Below are 9,288 nucleotides of genomic sequence, written 5' to 3'. Positions count from 1 at the left end.
TTTGAATACACAATCCCCCTTATATGTCCTATGATGTTAGTCTACCTTATATGGACTATGATGTTAGTACACACTAAACCACATTATTACCTATAGAATTAGTTGGAGCTACTATCGTTGTGACACCACTGGCCAGAACGTAGGTTCTAGAAATGAATGTCTGACCCACAGACCTATATATATTATGTCTGTGGTCTGGCCACTAAATTCACATTCACCTGGCCATAAGGAAACATCTCAAACAGGCTGAGGTCATCAGTAACTGATGGACACATCTCACTAGGCCTATAAGCTGTACATTTGTTTGTAGAGCTAATATACATTGACTGAAGTACTAGATAATTGGAAACCATTTTTGAACTGAATGTTTGAGGAATGAAAATATTGATCAAATGTCATGGCAGATACAGCTCTTCGGTTAGAGCAGTTACTAGATTTTAGATCTAAGTCCAATCTGAGATGGGATTTTTAAATCGAGTTATTAATTTATAAATAAAGACTTTTTTCTCAAAATCTAGTGCGGTTATTTCACCTCCAAATCACATCTCTTCTATTCTTCCACTTCTCTCCTTCTCTCTCTCTCTCTGCGTCCATTTATCTTTCTCTCTCTACCTAATGCTTTCTTTCTCTTTCTCTCTCTCTCTCTCTCACTTTCTTTTTCTCTCTCTCTCTCTCACTCACACTCTCTGTCTCTGCCTATTGCTCCCTCTATCTCTCTCTCTCTCTATCTCTCTCTCTCTTTCACTTTCTTTTTCTTTCAATCATCTTTCTCTTTCTTTTTTCTATTTCCATCTCTTTCTCTCTATTTCTTTTTCTATCTCTCTTCTTTCTCCTTGTCCGACGCTCCTCGAGTGTGAGCCAGGTCATGTGTCCTGGACACATTGACTGAACGGAGACTTGGTTCAACCTGGAGACTTCAGTACAAAATAAATAGAAACAAATGTCTCTACCATTCAATAGTGTACACGTAGAAGTACGAGTAGAGAGATGAGAAGAATGTACAGGCTTTATACAGATTTATTAAAACGTTTCGGGGTGAGGCATTTCTACCTATGCACAAGTAATTAGTAAGACTTATGTTAATCTAAACACGAGTTTATTAAATGCTTAATCATCGGGCCTGTAGTGTGGGTGCGAATCTGACACCTGCCACGTTTGTTTATACATCAAACTAGTCACTTCCGAGTTTGAATGAGTAAAAATATTCATTTTCCTCATGACCACATTTCCCTTTTACATCAAGAGTAACTCTGCCGACTTCGTCTTTAAAATATTTGTACGATTGCATCCCTTTGGGACACAGCACACAAATTATTTGAATTCATAGATTTTAAAAGTTATTGCAGGTCAGAGTTCTCGTTGAAATATTAAAAACAAATAAGAAGTTTAAGACAAATGTCTTTTTTCTGAGTTTTCAATGATCTTATCTTATATAAACCGGCTTAGAAAGGAAGAACAATGGAAGAGTTGGAAGAGTCCATTAAGTAGGAAAGATTTTTAAAAAAAATACATTGAGTGATCGAGTGCACATTCCATCAAGAATTTTGATTTTATCAACATATATTGATTACCGATAGAAAACTTGGGCAAACCAGCCCCCGGGGCAATAGTCTCAACAATGCTCTCCCCTGGCCCTTTCCCCTCTCGCTAATTTTTACGTTGGACTACATTTTGGACTCACAAATTGGACTTTTTTGTTTTGTTTCACGTTTCCTTCAGATGTGAAGATAAATTACACCCTAGACCAAACCTCCCTCAGATCGGAGGGCAAATGTAGATTCTTTAAGGTAATAAAATGAATAGGCATTGTGGATACTGTAGTTAGTGATAGGGATGGTAATGGAAATATTGTAACAACTTAATAGGGATGGGGAATGGAAGTACTGTAACAACTTAATAGGGATGGGGAATAGAAATACTGTAACAACTTAATAGGGATGGGGAATGGAAGTACTGTAACAACTTAATAGGGATGGGGAATGGAAGTACTGTAACAACTTAATAGGGATGGGGAATGGAAATACTGTAACAACTTAATAGGGATGGGTAATGGAAATACTGTAACAACTTAATAGGGATGGGGAATAGAAATACTGTAACAACTTAATAGGGATGGGGAATGGAAATACTGTAACAACTTAATATGGATGGGGAATGGAAATACTGTAACAACGTAATAGGGATGGGGAATAGAAATACTGTAACAACTTAATAGGGATGGGGAATGGAAATACTGTAACAACTTAATAGGGATGGAGAATAGAAATACTTTAACAACTTAATAGGGATGGGAAATGGAAATACTGTAATAACTTAATAGGGATGGAGAATAGAAATACTTTAACAATTTAATAGGGATGGGAAATGGAAATACTGTAATAACTTAATAGGGATGGGGAATAGAAATACTGTAACAATTTAATAGGGATGGGAAATGGAAATACTGTAATAACTTAATAGGGATGGAGAATAGAAATACTTTAACAACTTAATAGGGATGGGGAATGGAAATACTGTATACATACTGTAACATGGTAACAGGCATGTGGACTGTAGTTACTGTAACAAAGTAATAGGGATGGGGAATGAGGATACTGTAACTTAGTTATTTGAATGGGAATCGGGATACTGTAATTAAATAACAGATTTTGGCCGGTTTATTTCTCCTGCGTTATCATCAGTCTCATGTTTGTAAATGTATGTGAAGATGTTGGTGACACAATGCTCTTGTCGCTTCCAGATAGCTTGTATATGCAAATCTCTGACATTTGTGTGGGTTAGCCCCGTAAGGGGAAGTAATTAAAAGAAAGCAATTTATTAGTTAAGAAACCTGAAATTGTGTCACAGTTCTTTCAGACTTCTACGTTAAGACACCTGTTGTAGGAAAGTGCATGCGTTTTGGTCACGTGACACCTATCTTCACCGGTAGCCACCGTAACAGTTTATGTATTTCATCTGACTCAATCAACAGGGATGTCACTATCTGGCCTTTGGTTCTATCTTTATGTGGTGGCGCTTTTATTTAAAGATGAATTTCATGATGTTGCGTTGGTTTACTTCGACAAGCATGCGAGTTTTTGTCCAAGCTGCACTCACAGTTACATAGATGTAATGACTTGATAACGGGGCTTTTACTTAATACCAACGGCGCCGAATTAGGTCCAACCATCCTACACTGATTAGTTGTCCTAGGATCTAGAGTAGAACAAATTAGGACCAACCATCCTACACTGATTAGTTGTCCTAGGATCTAGAGTAGAACAAATTAGGACCAACCATCCTACACTGATTAGTTGTCCTAGGATCTAGAGTAGAACAAATTAGGACCAACCATCCTACACTGATTAGTTGTCCTAGGATCTAGAGTAGAACAAATTAGGACCAACCATCCTACACTGATCAGTTGTCCTAGGATCTAGAGTAAAACAAATTAGGACCAACCATCCTACACTGATCAGTTGTCCTAGGATCTAGAGTAAAACAAATTAGGACCAACCATCCTACACTGATCAGTTGTCCTAGGATCTAGAGTAGAACAAATTAGGACCAACCATTCTACACTGATCAGTTGTCCTAGGATCTAGAGTAGAACAAATTAGGACCAACCATCCTACACTGATCAGTTGTCCTAGGATCTAGAGTAGAACAAATTAGGACCAACCATCCTACACTGATCAGTTGTCCTAGGATCTAGAGTAAAACAAATTAGGACCAACCATCCTACACTGATTAGTTGTCCTAGGATCTAGAGTAGAACAAATTAGGACCAACCATCCTACACTGATCAGTTGTCCTAGGATCTAGAGTAGAACAAATTAGGACCAACCATCCTACACTGATCAGTTGTCCTAGGATCTAGAGTAGAACAAATTAGGACCAACCATCCTACACTGATCAGTTGTCCTAGGATCTAGAGTAGAACAAATTAGGACCAACCATCCTACACTGATCAGTTGTCCTAGGATCTAGAGTAGAACAAATTAGAACCAACCATCTTACACTGATCAGTTGTCCTAGGATCTAGAGTAGAACAAATTAGGACCAACCATCCTACACTGATCAGTTGTCCTAGGATCTAGAGTAGAACAAATTAGGACCAACCATCCTACACTGATCAGTTGTCCTAGGATCTAGAGTAGAACAAATTAGGACCAACCATCCTACACTGATTAGTTGTCCTAGGATCTAGAGTAAAACAAATTAGGACCAACCATCCTACACTGATCAGTTGTCCTAGGATCTAGAGTAGAACAAATTAGGACCAACCATCCTACACTGATTAGTTGTCCTAGGATCTAGAGTAGAACAAATTAGGACCAACCATCCTACACTGATCAGTTGTCCTAGGATCTAGAGTAGAACAAATTAGGACCAACCATCCTACACTGATTAGTTGTCCTAGGATCTAGAGTAAAACAAATTAGCGATAGTTTCTAACTCTAGCGGCAATCAAACTATTCACTAAATGAGCTAATTGTTCGCATTGCCAGAGGACTAACTAACGATGCGAGAGAATAAGAAATAAATCATCATTATTACTATCTTATACCCCAATCCTGCCTAGTGTGTTATATATCTCACCTTGCTTACACTTCTAAAGTACTCACTCACCTGGAAAGTACACTTCAACTAGGTTGAAAATATAGTTTTTAAAAAAAGGAAGCGCATAGCTGATATTATGGAGCTAATTAATGAGTCTTTAAAATAATAACATAAATAAAATCTCGAGATGTTCTTTCAACGGGAATCCGCGTGTGTGTGTGATGAGTCATGGAACGAGCAGCTCGTTTAAATGCCAAACATCAACATCTTCTAGTGAATGAATCCAGCAGTAATCACAGAAAATAACGTCGTGAAAGAAGTGTAGCCTTTCAACTTGGTAAAGAAACTCCTAGTTTGGGATTTTCACGAGAATGTTAGAATTCTAAACAATGTCAAGGGCGTTGTTTAAAAGATCTTCATTGCCAACCAAAGGCTGATTTCTTATTCCATATGCGAGGACAAATTTGTAAAAGTACTGCTTCTTCCCTTGTGCCATTAGAGAATGGAATGGATTGCCTGAATCAGCCAGGAAAACCAACGACTTGACAGAGTTTAAGTCACTGATTATTACATACTAGTCGACCCACGGCGTAGCATACGCCGCTTTTTTTTGCAGGGCCGGCCTTAGGCCACTGCAACCTATGTGACCGCAGTGGGCCCTGCACTTTCATAGGACCCGCGCTAATTCTAGGTGTAAATTATTAAGTTAAAACCAACTTGAATGTCTTGTTTCTATTACTCCTTGTTAAACATCGTACCTCTCTCCAAACCTTGCCTTCTTCCGGTTTGAAAAAAAAAAATGTTGAGGGTTGTCGAAAGTAATAGACACTAACAACTTTCTAAATGTTTTTGTTAATGACCCTTTGTTCATGCTAACAATCAAATAGATGCACCTATCAGTGCCGGATATAACATAGTGCGAGATGACGCAGCCGCGCAGGGCTTCAAATTTTAATTGTGAACTGGACCTGTCAAAAATCTAACATTTTCTACAAAAATGGTGCGTTTTAAATATAAGAAGATAAAGGAAATAAAATTAAATTTATAACTTCTCATTTCTCTAATCGCAAATCTAGTAATTTTCATTCTTTTAGTTCTATTAATATTTTAAGTGCAATTTATATTCATCTTAAAGAGGGGATAAGTACCTACACAAAAGCCCTAAAAAAATAAAGGTCTGTCCCAAATTGACACTAGTGATCATAATTACGGGTATATGGGTAAATATTGTAATATCCTATAGATCTACGTGCTGCTATAGAGCATGAAACGGGTTGCCTGAATCAGCCAAGAAAACAAGTTTCAGTCTCTAATTAACATGCACGACTAGATTGACATTTTTGTACGCGTACGACCTGATAATATGCTGTTCTTTTTGAAGGAACATCTGTAATTTATAACCTAAGTTTAGTATTATAATGGCCCAAGTGAATTCCTTTGTAATGTAAGAACCACAAAGGATTTGTGTTCAGTTAAGAGGGTCAGCTGTAATGTGAAATCATAATTGCTGTAATCATGACATACGACATCATTGTGTGACTATGACAACGCTAAATGGAGTTTACTTTTTTGTTTCCTGTTGACATCTAAAACAGCGGAAATGCAAATGAAAGGAAACCACGTGATGTCATTAGGTAACTTCCTTATAACTTCCTTATAAGAAATGACAGCATTTGCGTTATCACTTTGTGATGCAATGGTTCTAAACCTGTTTAGATCTAAATCTTCGAGAGTATACTCTAGACTAGAAATGTCATCACTTGTATGTATATATGTTGGGATATAATGGTTCTAAACCTGTTGATTCTCATTATTAGAGTGTAGACTACTGACTAAAGATGTGGTGTAGTGTTTCTGATCTTATTTTTGATCTTCTGGTTCCTACACCACAAACGACAAGCCCTACAGCGAGCACAGCGGTTCTAAATTTCTACAGATTCGAATATAAACTCTAGACTTAAGTTTTTACAACTCTTAATATGAATAGTTGGTCTCCTTCTGCCGTAGAACGACTATGGTTCATCTTGAACACTTTTCATGTGGCCGTGAAGTCCTATTTTGGGAGAGACACTCCCGTCCACAAATATCGCACGTTAAGGTGGCTTTCGCTTTGGTGGTAGAGGAGCCAGCCATTTTTCGTATGTCACGCTTTTCTTCCAGAGCTGAGGCCCATGTTTTTTCGCTGTCCGTAGCCTTCTTGGTCACTGTCTCTCTCCATCTAGTGTGGTCTAGGGCTATGTCTTCCCAATGGATATGAATACAGCCTTTCAAAACCAAGTGATTTTATAAAGGTAGCATCTGACATCTAATAAGTTATAAATGGAGATTAAAATTGTAATTTCTACCTTTAACGATATTTTTTAACAACTGAATTCGAACTGGAGTTTTCTGTTTCAGAGTCAAGCGTCTACTACTAGGCCACCTGCTGCCCATATTATCTTACTGAAGCTTCACTAGTTACAACCAGGGCCGGTCTTACAAATTGCGAGGGCCAATTTAATTGTTGCTTGCGAGGCCCCTCTTCTAATTTTTTTTTACAACTATTAGTATTAATTAGATCAGTGATGCCCAAGATACGGCCCGCGGGCCAGATCCGGCCCGCGAAGTAGTTTCGTCCGGCCCGCCAAAATGTCGGCACAAAGTGTAGAAAATCCCTACCCCTTCCAAAACAGAAAAACAAAGTTGAAAAAATGTATCTTTACCTACATTAGGGCCTGCATTGGGACCCTCACTTTTTCTAGGATGGATTGGTACTATGATTTTAACGTTTGTGTGTTTATGAAATGTGACTCTGAATGTAGAATCAGCCAGGGAAAGTGAACGGATCTTTACTTTTTTGTGGAACATGATAATAAGCCAAAAAGAATAGACTGCATTATGAAATCAATATGGCAGCTTTCTTGATTTTAGCCACGAATAAAAGATTGTTAAACCATGGTTAAACTACGCTTAGAGATTGAAAAATTTATGAGAATATTTACCAAAAAAATAAATAAATAAATAAAATGAGTTGGTTGTAAAACTAGCTACAATGTTACTCACATTTTAAATAGCGAGGTGAAACCATTTTCTGACATTTAAAAAAAAAAAGATTCACTTCGACTATCCCATCAATGAATATAAGTACTTGTTCCACGGGTCACTACTAAGATAGTTTCAGGTCCATTTCATTTCACTTATGTATCTTTTCGTTCACTTGGCCCGCGACATGAGTATCGGAAATTAAAATGGCCCGCAGGTCAAATATTGTTGGGCATCACCGATCAGTATATCAACATTTATGACACAAGATACATAGGAGGCAACTCTAACGCAATAGGCGCCTGTGGCAATCAATGTTAAGCTAATTGTACGATACACAAAATATGTTAACCCTTTACGTCCTACATTTTTAAAAGCATGTGATAAGAGCCATGACTAATACTACTATACTAAATTGCGGACCTCGGTCGTGGTGGCTGAGTCATTAATCGCTTGGCTTCCAATTGGCCCTGAGTTCGAATCTCGGTGAAGACTGGGATTCAGAAGTTCTATTTGGTAAAAACTTGAGATCCACTCCGTGGTTTTTTTTTTAATTGGCACAATCAGCAGCTATTTTTAAACCAACTCGTTCTAATATTAGCTTCCAGGAAAGGTCACACTAGGTCATCTAATGAGACACTTGACAACGCTTTGACCAATGCCCCCATTTTGTCATGTCACTGGCATATCCAGGTAAGCTAATAAAGTAACGAACCGACATCCGGCCGCAGCAGCCTTAGTTTCATCTTTCGCTTTCACTCTTGTGGCCTAACTTGGTTCAGGACCCATAACTCTAGCATGTAGATCATAAATCTAGGCTGTTGAAGGACTGGATTTGCATTTTAATTTAAACTTTTTTTTTCTCTCTTTTTTTTCTCTGTATTTTCTTACTGTTACATATTCTAGCCTTTGAGGGAATGTAGAGTAATGGGACTTGGTCTGACACAATTTTCTGTTAGTAACGGCTATTAATGTTAAAATGTTACTATAAATAGAACTAAACTTACGACTATAGTCATCTAGATTAAATCTGTACTTTAACTGGACGATGGAATCCACGTGGAGGAAATAATTTCCCAAATGTGAAGCATATATCGCTGTACAAGGGGTACGAGGGGATTATTTCGAGATTTGGGAGTTTCTGTCCATAATGAATGAAGCCGATGTAAAAATTCAAAATGGAACCCATTTAAAGACGTCTTGTATTTCCGGTTGTCTATATCTGCTAGATTTTTTGGGTCATGATCTCATGTTTATACAATATAAACGAGGTTACAAAGACAGTTTGTGTGGAAACACAAACTTAAAATCGGCCCCCGGAGTGGTCTACCTACAGTCTTCACCAGGATTCGAACATGGGACTTCTGGTTCAAAGTGCTTTACCACTCAGCCACAGCATCTCCATATATTCATTTAGCGTACACATATTTTTTTAACTAATAATTATTAGCCATACATTCAAAATTAATAACATGTTACATTGTAATAAAGAGAAACTAAAAAAGATTTATTCTTCTTACAAAATTAGATAAATTGGCAACACGAAAAACAAAAATTGACCTATTTAAGTTAGGTAGCCTGTTAGAAATGACTTGAAAGACTTGGAGTAGGTCTACTTGGGCCAGACATTCCCCTCGCTAAATAAAAATCAATATATCCATTGTCATTTGACATACAAACTAGACATAGATCTTTTGGAAAAGAAAAAAGTAGCCGTTGTATCAT

Source organism: Biomphalaria glabrata, chromosome 8 (assembly GCF_947242115.1).
Source record: "Biomphalaria glabrata chromosome 8, xgBioGlab47.1, whole genome shotgun sequence".
Taxonomy (NCBI): domain Eukaryota; kingdom Metazoa; phylum Mollusca; class Gastropoda; family Planorbidae; genus Biomphalaria; species Biomphalaria glabrata.
This window is presented reverse-complemented; position numbering follows the sequence as displayed.